This window comes from Puma concolor, chromosome C1 (genome assembly GCF_028749965.1).
Source record: "Puma concolor isolate L17-30 chromosome C1, mPumCon1.1.hap2, whole genome shotgun sequence".
Lineage (NCBI taxonomy): Eukaryota > Metazoa > Chordata > Mammalia > Carnivora > Felidae > Puma > Puma concolor.
In genome coordinates, this window is record NC_141674.1 from 215,418,539 (window position 1) to 215,438,474 (window position 19,936).

Below are 19,936 nucleotides of genomic sequence, written 5' to 3' on the forward strand. Positions count from 1 at the left end.
TTCTTTTCCAGCTCTCCTGCTAATGCTGCAGCTCTGTTTGTATTTGCCCAAGACCCTCAGAGTTGCCTTAAGTTGTCTTCCTCTCATTTCTCAGCGATTTCAAAAATATTGTTATCAATCCGTTAAATATGCTTATATGCTTATTATTTTTCCTCTATACCCTGAAATGTTCTTTCACTCCATTGCTTTTCTTTATGGTTACATACAGATGTTTACAAATTAGAAAAAATGTATTTTAGGGCCACCTTCATGGCTCAGTTGGTTGAGTGTCCAACTTTGGCTCAGGTCATGATCTCACAGTTCATGGGTTGGAGCCCCACGTTGGGCTCTGTGCTGACAGAGCCTGGAGCCTGCTTCGGATTCTGCGTCTCCCTCTCTCTCTGCCCCTCCCCTGCTTGTGCGCGCACTCGTGCACTCTCTCTCTGTCTCTCTCTCTCAAAAATAAATAAACTCAAAAAAATATCTAAAAAATGTATTTTGTTCTTATAGCCTCTTATACTTTTCATTAATTACATGCTTGGGCGGTTCCTTCACTCAGATCTTTCTCCCCAGGGGCCATCTGTTGGGAAGGTGCCAGAGTGCACCCCCTGCACCCAGCCTAGAAAAATCCACTGCAGAAGCTAAAAGTGGGCACCACGAAGTGGCTTTGATTCCTGTGAATTTTTACCTACATCAGGTAGGAAAGCAGATAACAAACTGAGCTCATAGAATTAAGTATTTGAGTAAGCACCTCAGGTGGGACTGAAACTCAGAGGTCTGTCTGCTCTGAAACCCACACTTTGTCCTGACCCCCATGTCTCAGTAGACTGAGTGAGCCTATACTTTTCTATTCTTCTGTTGTGGGTTTTTTTTTTTTTTTTTTTTAAATCGTTGTGTGTATGTATGCATGTGAATATCTAACTTTAACCTGTCTGGAATGTTCTGTGGTAAATAGTATGAGTAAGGATTTGCTATTCATGTGCCATTATTACCCTCCATTTCCCATATGGATGTAGTGATAATTATTTCTTTCTTCATTTAAAAAGTTTCACTTGATTTGTTGTATATTAAAATATATTTTTATGTATCAGATGTATATATATTTGTTCAATGTATGTTCTACCATAAAGGTTTTTTTTTTTAATTTTTTAATGTTTTATTTATTTTTGAGGGAGACAGAGCAGAGCTCGAGCAAGAGAGGGGCAGAGAGAGAGGGAGACACAGAATCTGAAGCAGGCTCCAGGCTCTGAGCTGTCAGCACAGAGCCCGATGCGGGGCTCGAACTCATGACCAGTGAAATCATGACCTGAGTCAAAGTCCAATGCTTAACCGACTGAGCCACCCAGGTGCCCCTCATATGAACTTTGTTTATGGATTTTTAATTTTATTGCATTGTGATCCAAGGATACAACTTCTATCTGGGATTTGGATTTTACTGAGATTTTCATTGTACCTGAATATATATTATTTTTATAAATATTTCACGGGCCTTTAGAAATAGGGCTATTCTTTGTAAGATACAGAGTTTAACATATGAAACTTTATTCACTAACTTTTCTACATACTTTTTATTTTTTGGCAACTGTTTGTAATATAGTAATAGAATTAGATAAACCCCCATGATTTGATAAATGATGTCTCTTTTTTTAAAGTTCATTTATTTATTTTTGAGAAATGAGAGAAAGAGGAAGGAGCAAAGAGAGAGGGAGAGAGAGAATTCCAAGCAGGCTCCTCGCCATCAGCACAGAGCCTGATACAGGGCTCGAACTCATTAACCGTGAGGTCATGATCAGAGCTGAAATCAAGAGTTGGATGCCTTACTGACTGAGCCACCCAGGTGCCCCCATAAATGATGTTTCAATACTCATTTGCTATTATTGTTTGCTCTGCCCCTGCTCAGTAGCCCCTCCTCTGGGGAACTCTCCTCCACTCCAACCCTGTGGTTTTATTGGGGTGTGCCAATCTCCATGACCTATTTCTTTGACCATAGACATGGGCACATGGTTCAGATCTCACCAAGCCCAGGCCCCTTAATCGGTTAATGGGAGAAACCCAACTCAAACTATGAGGGACTTCATCATTTGCATAACTGGGAAGTCTAGGGAGGGGAATGCTATTGGCTGATCACAACCAGGTACGGGGATTCAAATGAGGGTGAGCCTACTTCTGCCATAGCTCATCTCTGCCTCTGTGTAGTGAGCATATTCTCTCCCACTGCAGGGCATCTTTCTCCATGTGTCAGGGGATGGAGGTGAGGAGGGAAATGCCCTTGGATATCTTCTTTCAATGTCTAGACAGGATCTTTTTTAAAATGTTTATTTATTTTTGTATTGAGAGAGAGAGAGAGAGAGAGAGAGAGAGAGAGAGAGAGACCATGAGCGGGGGAGGTGCAGAGAGAGAGGTGGGGGACAGAGAATCTGAAGCAGGCTCTGTGGTGACAGCTAAGAGCCCCTCAATGCAGACCTTGAACTCACAAACCATGAGATCATGACCTGAGCAGAAGTCAGAGGCTCAACTGACTGAGCCATGCAGGCGTCCCTAGACAGGATCTTGCAGAAGGACCAACTGGTCCTGTTTCATTTGAGTCCCCAGGCCCTGTGGCCAGGAAGACGGTTTTTCATGGGTTGGCCAGTATTAGTTCAAGTGCTTGTCTCTGGGACCTAGAGTTGAGTGTAGAGATTGACAACCTCAGTAGAACCCCAGGGGATGAGGACGGAATGGACCTCCAAAGGAAATGTGATTACTGTTACCAAAGGAGAGAGAGAAAGGAGTCCTGGGGTTTGAAGAACAAAGTTGTCTACGACACATTGCATTCCCCTGGTCATACGATTGATTCAGGGATCAGCATGGGACCCAAGCCAAGCCCAGGGATTTTATTTTTCTCTACCTGGAACTGACAAGAAAGGAATCTCTTTCCTCTTGTGCATAAGGTGGTCAGCCTAGAGCTACTTGTAGGCACTCAGACTCTGGGTTGTGTCACCACAGCCAGGTGACCCCAGAGGAGTACCTGCACAGAAAGCACTTTGGTGCCTTCCAGCTCAGGGGCTGGTGGAGGACCAACTTCCCAGGGTCACATTCCCCTAAATGGTTCCCAAGTATTGTAACATTTTTTTTTTTTAATTTTTTTTTTCAACGTTTATTTATTTTTGGGACAGAGAGAGACAGAGCATGAATGGGGGAGGGGCAGAGAGAGAGGGAGACACAGAATCGGAAACAGGCTCCAGGCTCTGAGCCATCAGCCCAGAGCCTGACGCGGGGCTCGAACTCACGGACCGCGAGATCGTGACCTGGCTGAAGTCGGACGCTTAACCGACTGCGCCACCCAGGCGCCCCTGTAACATTTTTTAAAAACATGAAAGTTTTTGTCTTATTCTACCTCAAAAAAGTGGAAATCGTTTTTTTTTTTTTCTGAGTACTACATAGACTGTGCTATATTACCAAGTTAATATGTCAAGATTTCTCATGCTAAGATAAGGCTGACCAGAACATTTTTGAAATCTTTTTTCTTGTCCATTTCCTGAATCATTCAAAAAACGATAAAATATTACATGACCATTATAACACAGACAATATAAAAGATACAAATGGGTGTGAAGCAGAAGACCACCTCTAAGCCCACCACCCCGAAATAGGCACTCTTAACATTTTGGGTTACACCCATCCATATATTTTTCTAGGTATATAAATACATAAAGATATATATTTTTTAATAAAATGCTGGGGTGCCCGGGTGGCTCAGTCAGTTGAGTGTCCGACTCTTGGTTTCGACTCAGGTCATGATCTCACGATTCACGGGTTTGAGCCCCACATCAGGCTCCTCAATGGCAGCGAGGAGCTTGCTTGGGATTCTCTCTCCCTCTCTCTCTGCCCCTCCCCCACTCTTTCTTCCTCTCCCTCTCTCAAAATAAATAAGTAAAAAAACTTTAGAAAATAATAAAATGCTATTGGATTGTAACACGGCCTCGTAGCCCCCTTTTCCAGTTATCCACAACTCCTGAGTATTTTTTGTGTTGTCCTGAACGCTTTGCACAGATTGGCTCAGGTGATCTTCCCTCCCCTTCCTCCCACACAACTATATATAGGTTTGTGTCATCATTTTCCATGGTGTTCTAATGTATGGAGGTCTCATCATTTATGCAGTCGCTTCTTTACTGGTGGGCTTGTAGGTTGTTTCCACTTTTCACTATTAAAAATGTAACAACACGACCACAGATGAGCTTAGACCTTGCAATATATTGTAGTTATCTTAATGGGGCTGGAGAATCAGACCCGTTCCAGTGAGCGAGGGCGGCCTGGCTGCCTCTGCAGTGACTGGGAGTTTCCACTGTCAGCTGCCCTGGGGCGGGAAGTGAAGAATGGAGAGAGTGGTGTAAAAACGTGCTCTCTCTGGAGCTGATGGTTGGGTCAGTTGGGCCATAAGGAGAGGCCTAGGGCGGTCCCCGGGTGGTGGGGGGGTGATGACTGTGTCTGGCCAAAAGGAAGTAGGTGCTTCCCGGTGAGGGACGCTGGGCTGCCTATGCTGTGCTTGCTGGCTGGTCTCCAGCACCTCCGGAGAGCCTGGCCTTTGCTCTGCTGGGGGAATGAAGAGAAGGCACTGGTACCATGTTCTGGATGGAGTGGCCAAGGGAGACAGTGGTGTCCCTTCCCTCAAGGCCAGATCAGGGGTAACAGGAGCATTGCTAAGTCAACAGGTATCCATTTATTAAGGCTTCTGAGAGACATATTGACAGACTGCCCTCCAAAAAGTGCTAGTACCTTCACTCATCCCACCCCTATGTGGGAAGCTGTGCGAGAGCCCTCACTCACACTGGGTGTTACAGTCTTTTTCACCTTTGCTCATCTAGTAGGTGAGGAAAGACACCCCATGGGTTCTGTGTGACCGTGCTGCGTGTGTGTGGTTTGCTTTTTCCTCCTTTTTTCCTTTTCTTCTTTTTAAACATTTCCTTTGGTTACCAGTGAGGTTGAACATCCTCTTGTGAGGCCACTGGCCTCTTGCAAAGCTTGGTCAATTACCACTTCATATCCATTGCACATTTTCTACGGGAATATTATTTTTGCTTTCAATTGGTTGGTGAGAGTTATTCATACACTGGGAATGTGATGCCTTTGCTTCTCACATGTCAAAATGCTGTTTCTCAGTTTCTGCTTTGACTTTTATTTTTTTTTTATTTTTTTTCTCATGTTGAATCTGTGATCTATTTTATTTTATTTTTTAATATATGAAATTTATTGTCAAATTGGTTTCCATACAACACCCAGTGCTCATCCCAAAAGGTGCCCTCCTCAATACCCATCACCCACCCTCTCCTCCCTCCCACCCCCCATCAACCCTCAGTTTGTTCTCAGTTTTTAACAGTCTCTTATGCTTTGGCTCTCTCCCACTCTAACCTCTTTTTTTTTTTTTCCTTCCCCTCCCCCATGGGTTCCTGTTAAGTTTCTCAGGATCCACATAAGAGTGAAACCATATGGTATCTGTCTTTCTCTGTATGGCTTATTTCACTTAGCATCACCCTCTCCAGTTCCATCCACGTTGCTACAAAAGGCCATATTTCATTTTTTCTCATTGCCACGTAGTATTCCATTGTGTATATAAACCACAATTTCTTTATCCATTCATCAGTTGATGGACATTTAGGCTCTTTCCATAATTTGGCTATTGTTGAGAGTGCTGCTATGAACATTGGGGTACAAGTGCCCCTATGCATCAGTACTCCTGTATCCCTTGGATAAATTCCTAGCAGTGCTATTGCTGGGTCATAGGATAGGTCTATTTTTAATTTTCTGAGGAACCTCCACACTGCTTTCCAGAGCGGCTGCACCAATTTGCATTCCCACCAACAGTGCAAGAGGGTTCCCGTTTCTCCACATCCTCTCCAGCATCTATAGTCTCCTGATTTGTTCATTTTGGCCACTCTGACTGGCGTGAGGTGATACCTGAGTGTGGTTTTGATTTGTATTTCCCTGATAAGGAGCGACGCTGAACATCTTTTCATGTGCCTGTTGGCCATCCGGATGTCTTCTTTAGAGAAGTGTCGATTCATGTTTTCTGCCCATTTCTTCACTGGGTTATTTGTTTTTCGGGTGTGGAGTTTGGTGAGCTCTTTATAGATTTTGGATACTAGCCCTTTGTCCGATATGTCATTTGCAAATATCTTTTCCCATTCCGTTGGTTGCCTTTTAGTTTTGTTGGTTGTTTCCTTTGCTGTGCAGAAGCTTTTTATCTTCATAAGGTCCCAGGAATTCACTTTTGCTTTTAATTCCCTTGCCTTTGGGGATGTGTCGAGTAAGACATTGCTACGGCTGAGGTCAGAGAGGTCTTTTCCTGCTTTCTCCTCTAAGGTTTTGATGGTTTCCTGTCTCACATTCAGGTCCTTTATCCATTTTGAGTTTATTTTTGTGAATGGTGTGAGAAAGTGGTCTAGTTTCAACCTTCTGCATGTTGCTGTCCAGTTCTCCCAGCACCATTTGTTAAAGAGACTGTCTTTTTTCCATTGGATGTTCTTTCCTGCTTTGTCAAAGATGAGTTGGCCATACGTTTGTGGGTCTAGTTCTGGGGTCTCTATTCTATTCCATTGGTCTGTGTGTCTGTTTTTGTGCCATCTGCTTTGACTTTTAAATCCATGTGAATAGTAGCATATGGAGATTTCACATTTTTATATAGTCAAACCCATCATATTTTTGAATGGTTTCTTGCTTTGGTGTCATTATAGAAAAGCCTGCCCCTTCACTTCCCAAGATTTAATAAGCATCACCTATTTTTCCCCCCGAGGACTTTTATGGAGTTTTGTATAGGTTGGTAAATGTGTGCATTTTTATAACTGGAATTTACTAAAATGTGAGGTAGAGATCCAACTTTATTTTTTAAGTTTATTTATTTATTTTTGAGAGAGAGAGAGAGAGAGAGAGAGAGAGAGAGTGAACATGAGCAGGGGAAGAAGAGAGAGAGAATCCCAAGCGGGCTCCATGCTTTTAGAGCAGAGCCTGATGCAGGGCTCAGTCACACTAACCATGAGATCATGACTTGAGCCGAAATCAAGAGTTGGACGCTTAACTGACTGAGTCACCCAGGTGCCCCTCAGCTTTATTTTTTAACATGAAAAAAAATTTAAAGCAGTTGTTACCAATCACCTACCACAACCATTAAAGCATTCATTCTGTGGGTGGCCTTTGGGAGATGTGAGTAACCAGCTTATCCAGAAAGTGATATCAAGTTATTAAAATACAATTTAATGAGACGGGAGGGCAGAATTCAATGGCTTTTTCCTACCTGAGCTTATATCTGATCAGTGAGTCCCTTTATAATCAAAACAGCCTGGACCAGGAACTTGTCGAGTTAAGGCACCAACCTCAGATCTGTTTCAGGAACTGGGCTCCTACCTGAGCACATGGGGCTCAGACCTTCACTGATTCTGCTCCTGGAGCCCAAAGTCAAGGAGAGGGTGATAGTCTTATGCACCTACCATCTCTTCACAGAGTGTTGAAGAATACAGGAGGGCCCTGAGTGGCCAAGTGATGGAGAGCCCAATTGCTCACAGAGGTCCAAACTTGGGTAACTGTGTGGATTTGCTCTGCATTGCTAATGCATAAGAAATGTTACATTTTTCTATTTTTCTAAGTCAGATTAAATGTGGCTCAGTCTTCAGCAGTCTTATTGATGGGAGGTCAAAATCATCATTTTGAGGAACCACTTGTCTGCCATAGGATTCCCCAAGAGTCCTGGGGGGTAATTGGAGTCAGGTTCATGGCAACTCAGAAGATTTAACTGGGAGAATTTAGCGAAGACTACTGTCACAAACACGGTATGATAGCACACACACAGGTTGTGTCTTCCTACAATGTCAGCTTAGTTCAATCATAAAGCAAGGTTAACATGAACATAAGCAGGTTCAGGATTCTCAACTCCAGGACTGTGTGTTTCTTTTGGCTTCTTATACGTCACACAAAGCCAAGCACAATACAAAGTCACACAACAGACAAAATACAACAAGGGGTAGGAAGTTAACAAACCAAACGCGCAGTCAGTCTGTGAGCGCGCAGTTGAGAAGGGCCTCTCTCCGCTCTGGGTCAGCTCTGGGCGAGTGCTGTTTATTATGTTCAAGCAGTGGAGACTCTCCATTCAGAGATCAACCAGGCATAGGCTTCGGCAGCAGTTTTGATGTGGTCAGACATGAAAGGTCAGCATCTAGAAAGTCTGATGGTTTTCTGCAAAACCCTCTCGTTTTAAAGGAGTTTAATCAGTCCTGGGCCTTTGCAGACTTCCTCTGGTTCTGCTGGTTATCAGTTCCGGGTGTCGTCAGCCTGTGCTGGTTTCCAAGATACCAGGTCTTAGCTGCAACACCCTTGGCTGCTTGCATCACTGCTCGACACAAGCTGCTGTTTGACGTGAGTGACTCCATTTTGCTCTCTCCAACTACCCCGAAGGGAAGATTGAGAGCTGGGGCATGAAAGATGGGCCTTTCTTTCTTTTCTTTCTTCTTTCTTTCTTTCTCTCTCTCTTCCTTCCTTCCTTCCTTCCTTCCTTCCTTCCTTCCTTCCTTCCTCCTTCTTTCCTTCCTTCCTCCCTCCCTCCTTCCCCCCTCCCTCCTTTCTTTCTTTCTTTCTTTCTTTCTTTCTTTCTTTCTTTCTTTCTCTCTCTTTCTCTTTCTTTCTTTTCTTTCTTTCTTTCTTTTTTTCTTTCTTTCTTTCTTTCTTTCTTTCTTTCTTTCTTTCTTTCTTTCTCTTTCTTTCTTTCTTTCTTTCTCTCTCTCTCTCTCTCTCTCTCTTTCTTTCTTTCTTTCTTTCTCTTTCTCTCTTTCTTTCTTTCTTTTCTTTCTTTCTTTGTCTCTTTCTTTCTTCTTTCTTTTGAGAGAGAGAGAATGTGCGCATGAGCAGGGGAAGGGCAGAGAGAGAGGGAGACACAGAATCCCAAGCCAGCTCTGCACTGTCAGTGCAGCGCCTGACACAGGGCTCCAACTCACAAACCATGAGATCATGAACTGAGCTGAAACCGAGTCGGACATTTAACCAACGGAGCCACTCAGGCGCCCTGAAAGATATGCCTTTCAATAGTACTTTTGATGCCATTTTGGAGTGTTGGGGTCCGGAGCCAACAGCCAAGAAAGAATGCTTGAGGCATTTTTGGTGCAAAAGGTGATTTTATTAAATCATAGGACAGGACTCGTGGGCAGAAAGAGCTGCACTGGGGTTGTGAGGAGTGACTGATTATATACTATGGAGTTGGGGGGAAGAGGGGTAAGGAAAAAGGGAGGTTTCCAAAAGGACTTTCATCTGCTAAAAAGGACTCATAAGACACTGGAGGCCTTGCTATTGTTGAGCTAAAGTTATTTTCCCTGTAGTAAGATTTTAACATTAAGACAAGACAGTTGGGAGTTTCTGGCAGGAATGTTTTACTCTGCCTGTCTCAAGTATTTATCAATGGGCTGCAGGTTTTAAGGAAATTTAATATTATCTACATTTTCTTCTTGCCTTTGTTCCCCGCATCACTATGGAGGGGAGGGTGATGTTAGGGCTCCAGAAAACTGAGGCTATAGGTTTCTGGAGATTGCTTTTTTTCTTGTAAATTGTTAAAATAGTTGCAAACTGATGGAAACTCCTGTCCTGCGGGACTGTGATCTCTATCAGTTAACCATTTGTTTTTCCCTTTCCTTTTTGCTTGGACAACCAGGAGGGTCTGAGGAATGTTGTATAGAGCCCACCTGGGCAGGGGTGGGCCACTGCCACAACTGTGGCCAAGCAGAGCAGAGAATAAGCAAGATGGATTTGGGGGGTGAGGGGGTAGATGACAGATAACCAGAATAGGGACTTACAGGGGTGCTGAAAAGAACCCCTAGGCTGTGGTCACACTGGCGTTTCTTTTATTTGTTTATTTATTAAAAAAAATTTTCTTTTTAAATCTTTATTTATTTTGAGAGAGAGACAGATGTGAGCAGGAGAGGGGCAGACAGGGAGAGGGAGACACAGAATCGGAAGCAGGCTCCAGGCCCTGAGCTGTCAGCACAGAGCCCGACGCGGGGCTCAAACTCACGAACCATGAGATCATGATCTGAGCTGAAGTCGGACGCTCAACCGACTGAGCCACCCAGGCGCCCCCACACTGGTGTTTCTTAACCCCAGTCTAGGGAACTGAGTCCTCCCAGGTAAGAGCACACGCCCACCTTGTGGTCACCCAAGCCTCCTGGTACCATGGGCGGGCCTAGGGGGCTTGGTGCTGTGTGAATTGGAAAAGCTGCACGTGGGATGCTGGTGCTCTCCTTGGACACCTGGTACCATGGGGCATAGCCTCTCCTTGCCCCTCTCAACTAAGGGACCCCACAGGCGGGGCCTGGCTCCCCGCTGCAGCAGAGGTTGTGGAACAGGCACTAACACCACAGGAGCTGCTGTTCTGAGGCCCCATGGGAGCTTCCCTGTGGCTAGACCTACAGCTATGATGCAGGGCTGGAGTGGTGGGGTTCGGAGCTGACGGCCAAGAAAGAGTGCTTGAGACGTCTTTGGTGCAAAAAGGTGATTTGATTAAAACATGGGCATGGGGACAGGACCCGTGGGCAGAAAGAGCTGTGATGGGTGACTGACCTTCAGGTTGGGAGGTGGTTAGGGACAGTGTAAGTCTCTAAGGTATTTTGGAAGCAAAGTTTCCAGGACCTTGAGGGGCTGGCTGCTGTTAGGAAAAGGTCATCTATCACTATTTAGTAAAACCCCAGTCATGATGAGACCCTTCAGATGTATAGCAGCGGGCCATAAGCTTGGAGTATGATTGCCAACCTATATCTTGGGGGTGGGTGGTGGTAGAGATAAAGGACATTTCCAAAGGAATTTTGATATGTTAAATTAGACTTACAGGATCCTGGAGGTCGGGATGTTAAGCGAACGCTGACTTTTGCCCTTAGCAAAGTGTCATCAGTGAGGGAGTTGAGCTCCTCGAGGAATGTCACTCTGTTTCAAGGACTTGTCAACAGGCTGTGGACAGCAAGGAAAATTTTCATTTGCCTTTGTTTCCCTCATCAGCTGCACCATTGGCCAGCAGAGCCAGTGAGCTGGGTCTACCTGGAACATTAGAGGGACAGGGATGGAGGCAGCAGCACCAGCCAGTGAGGTCTTGGAGTAGGAGTGTGGGTAGGGTGTCTGAATTTCTGCTTCCCCAGCAGGCAGCCGGAGAAGCACCAGAAGGACAGACTGGGGGACGTAGCCACGCACCGCAGGAAGACTTCATATATTAGGGAAGGCTGCACCCCCAGACTGACCAGCCTTCCTGCTGAGAAGGCTGAGAGGTCTCAGAGTCTGTGATCTGGGACTTGTCTGTGATCTGACTTGTCTGCCAAGCAGGTGAAGTTTATGACTTTCCCATTACATTGCCTTTGATATTGTGAAAAATAATTAATGTTTCTTAGGGAAAGAAATGGGAATGGATTTGTAAAATCTGTAAACGTACCTCCACTGAAATTAATTCAAAACCGAGGAAGCAAAATTCACCTTATCTCTCTGAGAGCTGTGAGGTTAGCAAATTACAAGAGCCCTCCTTACGTAGCTGTCCCCATAAGAAAGAGGGCTTCCATCCAATTTGTATTATAAGCCAATGTCTAGAAGAGCTTACATTCCTGGAAAGAAAAATTCACCTGAAAGGTGGCAATATTTACTCCATAAAGAACCAACTCCTCCGAGTTTGCTGAAATTGGTTTAATGCTTTCTGTCAAATCCCATTGTAAAGGTGAGCATGAAAATAAATTTAGTGTCATGCTTATTCTAAGGATCCGATCTAAGGATCAGTAAATATGATGGATCGAGGATTGTAATAAGCAAGCTTAAATACACACAGGCAATTGTCACCTGTTGGAAACAGAGTAAGAGTTTTAAAACAGCGTTTTGAGGTATAATGAGGTATAACCAACCCACCCACTTAAAATGTAGAATTCTGGCGTCTGGATGGCTCAGTTGGTTGAGCGTCAAACTCTTGGTTTTGGTTCAGGTCACACATGATCTCGTGGTTTGTGAGATTGAGACCTATGTTGGGCTCTGTGCTGACTGCATGGATCCTGCTTGGGATTCTCTCTCTCTCCCTCTCTCTCTGCCCCTCCCCCACTTTCTCTCTGTCTCTCTGTCTCTCTCTCTCAAAATAAATAAATAAACATTTACAAATGAACAAATAAATAAGTAAAATGTAGAATTCAGTGGCTTTTAGTATATTCTGAGTTGTGCTACCATCACCAGAATCCACCCTGGACCCCTCACCCCCACCTTGAACCATCAACCCTCAATCCGTCCATGCCCTCCAAGCCCAGGCAACCACCAATGTTTGTGTCTATAGATTTGCCTATTCTGGGCGTTTTATATAAATGGAATCAGACAATATGTGGCCCTGTGGGTCTGCCTTCTGAACATAATGCTTTTAAGACTCAATCATATTGTAGCATATATCAGTACTTTGTTTTTTTTTTTTTTAATAGCTACATAACATTCCACTGTATGTACATACCACATTTTGTTTATCCATTCATCAGTGGATGGGCTTTTGGGTCGCTTCCATTTGTTGGCTATTATGAATATATATAGCCAACAATTATGAATTATGAATTCATAATGAATTATGAATTAAGAATTATGAATAATGCCGCTATGAATATGTACGCACACATTTGGGGGTCAACGCATGTTTTCATTCTCTTGAGTGTATACTTAGGAGTGGAATTACTGGGTCATATGGTAACTCCATTTTTAACTTTTTGAGGACCTGCCAGACTATTTCAATCTAGCTGCAGCATACATTTCCACCAACGGTGCACGAGGGCTGTGATTACTCCACATCGTTACCAACACTTGTGATCTTTTTGATTATTGCCATTCCAGTGGGTGTGAAGAACATAAGAGGTCTTTAAGTAATAAAAATCACGGTAAGGGCTAAACCATGTTGTGGACGATATCGGATTATTTTCCATTAACAATATATTTAACGGCAATTAGCGTAGCTGTGCACATATAACATGCCAGTGCCAACAGTTTGTAGGCCAAACATGTTTCACTCTTTGCATTTTCTCTGTCTGTAGTCCAAGCAAACTTTTAAGACTGTACAAATGTAAACTCATCCCATTCTCTAACATGATATAATAAATTATCATAAATTACACGTAGTAAAGTCTAAAGGAGAGATTTTACTGTCGATACTTTCGTGATACTCTTACATCATCACATTTTACAGTGAAAATATCCCTACAGAACCTATGGAGATTCTCCAGTGCAGACACCAGTGAAGACTAAGGTGTGGGGAAAAGCATAAGGGACGATTTGTCATATTGGATATTTATTTATTATTTTATTTGAAAAAAATTTTTAATGTTTATTTTTCAGAGAGAGAGAGAGACAGAGCACGAGTGGGGGAGGGGCAGAGAGTGAGGGAGACATAGAATCCGAAGCAGGCTCCGGGCTCCGAGCTGTCAGCACAGAGCCCGACTCGGGGCTGGAACCCGTGAGCTGAGAGATCATGACCTGAGCCGAAGTCGGACGCTTAATAAATACAGTAGCTATTTTCACCCCCATTTCATAGATAAGGAGATTGACACACGGCAAGGTTGAGTAACTTGTTCAATGTCACGAAGCTGGAGATAGCAGAAGCAGGATCCAAACTCAGGATCTAGTTCCTGAGTTTGTACCCATTAATAAAATATCTGTCATTTGTATTTGGGAGGTTGACAAAGGAGTGTCACATGTTAATTGAAACTACCTGGTAAACCAAGCCCTCTCATAAAACTGGGACAAGCAGTCTTCCAAGGATCATCCAAAACCTGGCCAAATTGATGCTATGGATACGCAATGGCCCCAGTGAGACAGAGGAAGCAATCATGAGTTTACAGCAAGAGCGAGACAGCTTCTGACTTCTTCCCACCCTGTTTTTTATATCTCTCCAGGGTCAGCTTGCCTGTTGGCTTGGGCTGCCTGATAGCTTTTAAGGAGCTTATCTTATATATTCAGATGAAAGAGGGTTTATTTTTTTTCTTTTTCTTTTTTTTTAACATTTATTTATTTTTGAGACAGAGAGAGAGAGAGAGAGAGCATGAACAGGGGAGGATCAGAGAAAGAGGGAGACACAGAATCTGAAACAGGCTCCAGGCTCTGAGCTGTCAGCACAGAGCCCGACGCGGGTCTCGAACCCACGGACCGCGAGATCATGACCTGAGCCGAAGTCGGACGCTCAACCAACTGAGCCACCCAGGCGCCCCAAGAGTGTTTAATTTACCACCCATCTATTGATAAGAGGTGAGAGAAGAAATATTTCCCTTGAGTTGTGCCCAGAAGGGTCAGTTCCTAACAGAATTTGGGAGTAGTTTGACTCCTCTGCCTCCAATCTCACCAGTTCTGCCCCAAAGGCAGTTTGCAGTGAGACAGCTCAGTCAAGGGTGGAAAAGGAGCTGGGTGTTGTGAGGGAGAAAGGAGGAGCTTGGACCAGAGAATGATCATCAAGGATGTGGGAGACAGGAACATCGAAGCACCAGAAAGTCAAGGATGCTCACCCCAGGATGGAAGGAGGAGGGAAATCAGCATTGCCCTGAAGCCCCACTTCACGCTCAGGCTTGTCCTGTACAAAACCCTTCAGGACCATCCGGTACAAGATTTTGCAAAGAATGGTTGATTATGATTAGTCCACCTGCATTTTGAAAGGCGTCCCAGAGGCAAGAAATCTTCCATTGTTCAGTGACTCTAACACAAGATCACAGAAATATTTATGTGCTTTTTATTTCAGTACATTCAACTTTTGAAAATTAACACGGTTGATTTTTCTGGAATTTATTTGGGTTTAAAATGAAAAATACGGGGCGCCTGGGTGGCGCAGTCGGTTAAGCGTCCGACTTCAGCCAGGTCACGATCTCGCGGTCCGTGAGTTCGAGCCCCTCGTCGGGCTCTGGGCTGATGGCTCGGAGCCTGGAGCCTGTTTCCGACTCTGTGTCTCCCTCTCTCTCTGCCCCTCCCCCGTTCATGCTCTGTCTCTGTCCCAAAAATAAATAAAAAAACGTTGAAAAAAAAAAAAACTCTAAAATGAAAATACAACTCTTTTTCCCCAGTGGGTAGCCAGGTGCCCCAACACCATTACTGACTTTTGTGGCACATTTGTGAAGGTTCTCCTCCATCAAATTATACTTTCATTTTTCTCGTGCTGAATTCTCATATTTGGGAGTAGTTTGCATTGGTTCTATTGCATTGCCTGCTTAGTTCTGGCCATACTGTTTTATTCACTGTAGTTTTTAAATATGTTTTACTGTTTGGTAGGGCATATCACTCTGAAGATACTCTTCTTTTTCAGGATTTTCTTTTTTCTTTTTTCGTATTTACTTTCCAGAAGAACTTTAGAATAATTTATCCAAATTCCCCAATTATCCTGCTATGATTTTATGGAGTTTTATTGGATTTGCCCATAAATGTAAAAAAAAGTGTCATCTTCTCAATATTGAGTTTTCCTCCCCAAGAATGAGGTATATCTTTCCATTTTCCATACCCTTGAAGTTTCCACATAAAGGTCCTACACATCTTTATTAAGTTATTCCTGGATTTTTACGGGTTTTGTGGCTACAATAAATGGGCTTTAAAAAATTCCATATATTTGTTTCCTTACTGAGGATTTTTAAAAATTATTATTTTTTATGGGTTTTTGTGAACACAGAAAGAAAACAATGTTTACATATGTTACTTTATTTATTTTTTAGCATTTATTTTTTGAGAGAAAGAGATTGCACGTGTGTGTGGGCAAGTGAGTAGGGGAGGGGAAGAGAGTGAGAGACAGGATCTGAACCAGGCTCCGGGCTGACAGTAGACAGACCCACGCAGGGCTTGGACTCACAACATGAGATCATGACCCGAGTCTAAGTTGGAAGCTTAACCATCTGAGCCACCCAGGAGCCCCTGTTTACATATTAATTTTAAACTTGGATTAATAGCTGGATTTTCTTATTGAATTCACACTTTTTAATTCTATTTCTCTTGGGTTTTTTTTGCTTTGTTTTGTTTTTGGCCAGGAACTGTCTCTAGTCTTCAGAAGGTGCTCTTCCCTTGAGTTTCCTTCTTGTGTTCAGTTGTGTGTTGGGTTTTCACGGTATACAGTAAATCACTGGTAAATAATGATAGTATCGACTCCTGCTTTTCAGCTGTTATTGAGTTTAATGAAATGACCATTTATTTTTTTTTATTTTTTATTTTTTATTTTTTTTTTAATTTTTTTTTAACGTTTATTTATTTTTGAGACAGAGAGAGACAGACCATGAACGGGGGAGGGTCAGAGAGAGGGAGACACGGAATCTGAAACAGGCTCCAGGCTCTGAGCGGTCAGCACAGAGCCCGACGCGGGGCTCGAACTCACGGAGTGTGAGATTGTGACCTGAGCCGAAGTCGGCCGCTTAACCGACTGAGCCACCCAGGCACCCCTGAAATGACCATTTAAAGGAAATGTAAGAGTAGCCATGTGCAAAAAATATTAAAAAAAAGAAAACCCACCAAATAGCCTCCTCCCGGCAAGCACCTGTAAAAATCCCATTAACAATAGCCGTGTCAAAAATTAAACAAAACTTAACGTTATGGGACAAAAAGAAGCACCTGACTAAATGGAGAGCTATACATGTGTCTCCATAGGAAGATTTACTATTATAAAGACCTTGATTCTCCCCACCATACTGCATAAATCTGACATGATCCCAGACAAAACTTCAATGGCTTTGTGATTGCTGAAAAATTAATTTTCTCAGGAATAATAAATTCATGAAAATGATCAAGAAGATTTTTTTTAATGTTTTTATTTATTTTTGAAGGAAAGAGAGAGACAGAGCATGAGCAGGAGAGGGGCAGAGAGAGAGAGGGAGACACAGAAACTGAAGCAGACTCCAGGCTCTAAGCTGTCAGCACAGAGCCTGATGCGGGCTCGAACCCACAAAATGTGAGATCATGACCCAGGCCGAAGTAGGACACTTAACCAACTGAGCTACCCATGTTCCCCAAGAATATTTTTTTTTTAAAGAAAATTCTTCAGGCAAAAAGTCTTATAGATAAAAAAATGTGTTATAAATACTAATTAAGGATGTGTTACTGGTAAAGGATGTGTTACTAGGTTGACAAAAATAGAATAGGAGTTTGGAGTGGACCAAGTTTACAGGGGCAGGTCTCAACTACCTGGATCAGACAAATAGATTTAAAATAGGGGCGCCTGGGTGGCGCAGTCAGTTAAGCGTCCGACTTCAACCAGGTCACGATCTCACGGTCCGTGAGTTCGAGCCCGGCGTCGGGCTCTGGGCTGATGGCTCAGAGCCTGGAGCCTGCTTCCGATTCTGTGACTCCCTCTCTCTCTGCCCCTCCCCCTTCATGCTCTGTCTCTCTCTGTCCCAAAAATAAATAAACGTTGAAAAAAATTTTTTTAAAATAACAATTGGGGCGGGGCATCTGGGTGGCTCAGTTGGTTGAGCGTCAGTTGAGCGTCCAACTTTGGTTCAGGTCATGATCTCACAGTTTTGTGGGTTTGAACCTCCGCGTCGGGCTCTGTGCTGACAGCTCGGAGCCTGGAGCCTGCTTCGAAATCTGTGTGTCTTTCTTTCTCTGCCCCTCCCCTGCTCATGCTCTGTCTCTCTCTGTCTCTCAGGAATAAATAAATGTTAAAAAAGATTTTAAAAATAACAATTGGGGTGCCTGGGTGGCTCAGTCAGTTAAGCGTCCAACTTTGGCTCAGGTCACAATCTCATTCATAGTTAGTCTTTGAGTTTGAGCGCTGCGTTGAGCTCTGTGCTGACAGTTCAGAGCCTGGAGGCTGCTTATCAGTGCATTGATAAAATTTCTGATTCTCTGAATCAGAGAAAACAGGCACATATGAAGGCATCTGCTACACAGAGCAGCCAGGCAATCTGTGGACCCTCCTCCTGCTGCTGCACTGGGCACTCCCTGCTCACCTGCCAGCTCACCCGTCATAGCACCCGGCTGCAAAGATGGACCCTTTAGGGGTCGCTCACAGCCTGTTCTGAGAGTACAACGTTAGACCCTGGGAAGCCATTCTGGGGATGTCCTGGATATACAAGGCCATAGGCTTTGCAGCTGGGTTTCCACAAAAGCCCCAGTTCTTGGTGGAGTGGCTCCCCAGGATCCAGCTGGTCCAAGTCCTCTGACCTGGATGAAGCACATTATGCTGTGCCAGAGAGGGGAAGGGCCCGTGGTCCCTCCTGGGCTGGGCTGCCTGCACCTCTGACATTGGGCTGAGGAACTGGGTGGGGAGGGAGGAGGCGCGGGGGAGGGGGGGAGGGGGACAACAGCGCTCAGCTTCCCCATGAGGCTGTGTGGTTTGGGGACAGCCTTATCATCTCACCAGGTGGCGGCTCCCTGGTGGCAGGAGGAAGCAAAGGGAGGAGTGGAAGGAGAGGCTGGCTTCCAGACTAATACTTCCTCAAATTCCTGCCTTGGTCTCCTTTAAGAACTCCTCCACCCCTTCAGAATGTCCTCCTCCTTCGAGGTTTTTTTAGTGTGCTTATTGGCACAGGGAAAGCATTTTGTTAAATAATAAATGTGTGTTTTACCAATAGAGAAATGAAAAGATGCTCAACATCACTCATCATTAGGGAAGTGCAAACCAAAACTACAAATGAGATATCACTGCACCCTGGCCAGAACGGCTAAAATCAACAACACAAGAAACAACAAGTGTTAGGTAGGATGTGGAGGAAAAGGAACATTTGTGCACTGTTGGTGGGAATGCAAACTGGTGCAGCCACTGTGGAAAACAGTATGGAAGTTCCTCAAAAAATTACAAATAGAACTACCCTATGATCTAGTAATCACACTACTGGGTATTTACCTAAAGAATACAAAAACACTAATTCGAAGGGATATGCGCACCGCTATGTTTATAGCGCACTATTTACAATAGTCAAATTATGGAAGCAGCCCAAGTGTCCATTGATAGATGAATGGATGAAGAAGATATGGCATATATATATAATATATGGTATGTGTGTATATATATATACATATATATAATGAAATAGTATTCATCCATAAGAGAGAATGAAATCTTGCCATTTGCAATGACGTGGATGGAGCTACAGAATATAATGCTAAGTGAAATAAGTCAGAGAAAGACAAATACCATAAGATCTCACTCATATGTGGAATTTAAGAAACAAAACAAATCAACAAAGAGGAAAAGAGGCACACAAAAAAGCCAGACTCTTCTTTTTAAATGTTTATTTTGAGAGAGAGAGAGATAGACAGCAAGCAGGGGAGGGGCAGAGAAAGAGGGAGAGGGAGAATCCCAAGCAGGCTCCACACTGTCAACACAGAGCCCACAAACCGTGAGATCACAACCTGAGCTGAAACCAAGAGTTGGAGGCTTTTAACCAACTGAGCCACTCAGGCACCCCCAAAGTGAATGTTAGAGAACAAACTCCAGAGGGGAGGTGGGGGGGGGGATGATGAAATAGGTGAAGGGGATTAAGAGTACATGTATCTTGATGAGCACTGAGCAATGTATAGAATTGTTGAAAAACTATATTGTACATTTGAAACTAATATAACACCGCATGTTAACTATACTGGAATTAAAAGAAAACCATTAAAAAAAAAGAAATATGTGTTTGGATGCAGGTATTATCTGACTAAAAGCTTGCTCTTCTCTGCAGATAGAAGACATTGCTGGTGGAGAAGATTTTGGCCAGTATTTTCGGATTTCAGGGACTATTATTCTTCAAGAAGAATAAAAACAGTGACACCTGAATAAAGTGAATAAGTTCATTGTTTTTTATTTTTTTTAATGTTTATTTATTTTTGAGAGAGTGACAGAGCATGAGCAGGGGAGGGGCAGAGAGAGAGGGAGCCACAGAATCTGAAGCAGGCTCCAGGCTCTGAGCTGGCAGCACAGAGCCCGATGAGGGACTCAAACTCACAAACTGTGAGGCCATGACCTGAGCTGAAGTCAGACACTCAACTGACTGAGCCATCCAGGTGCCCTGAGTTC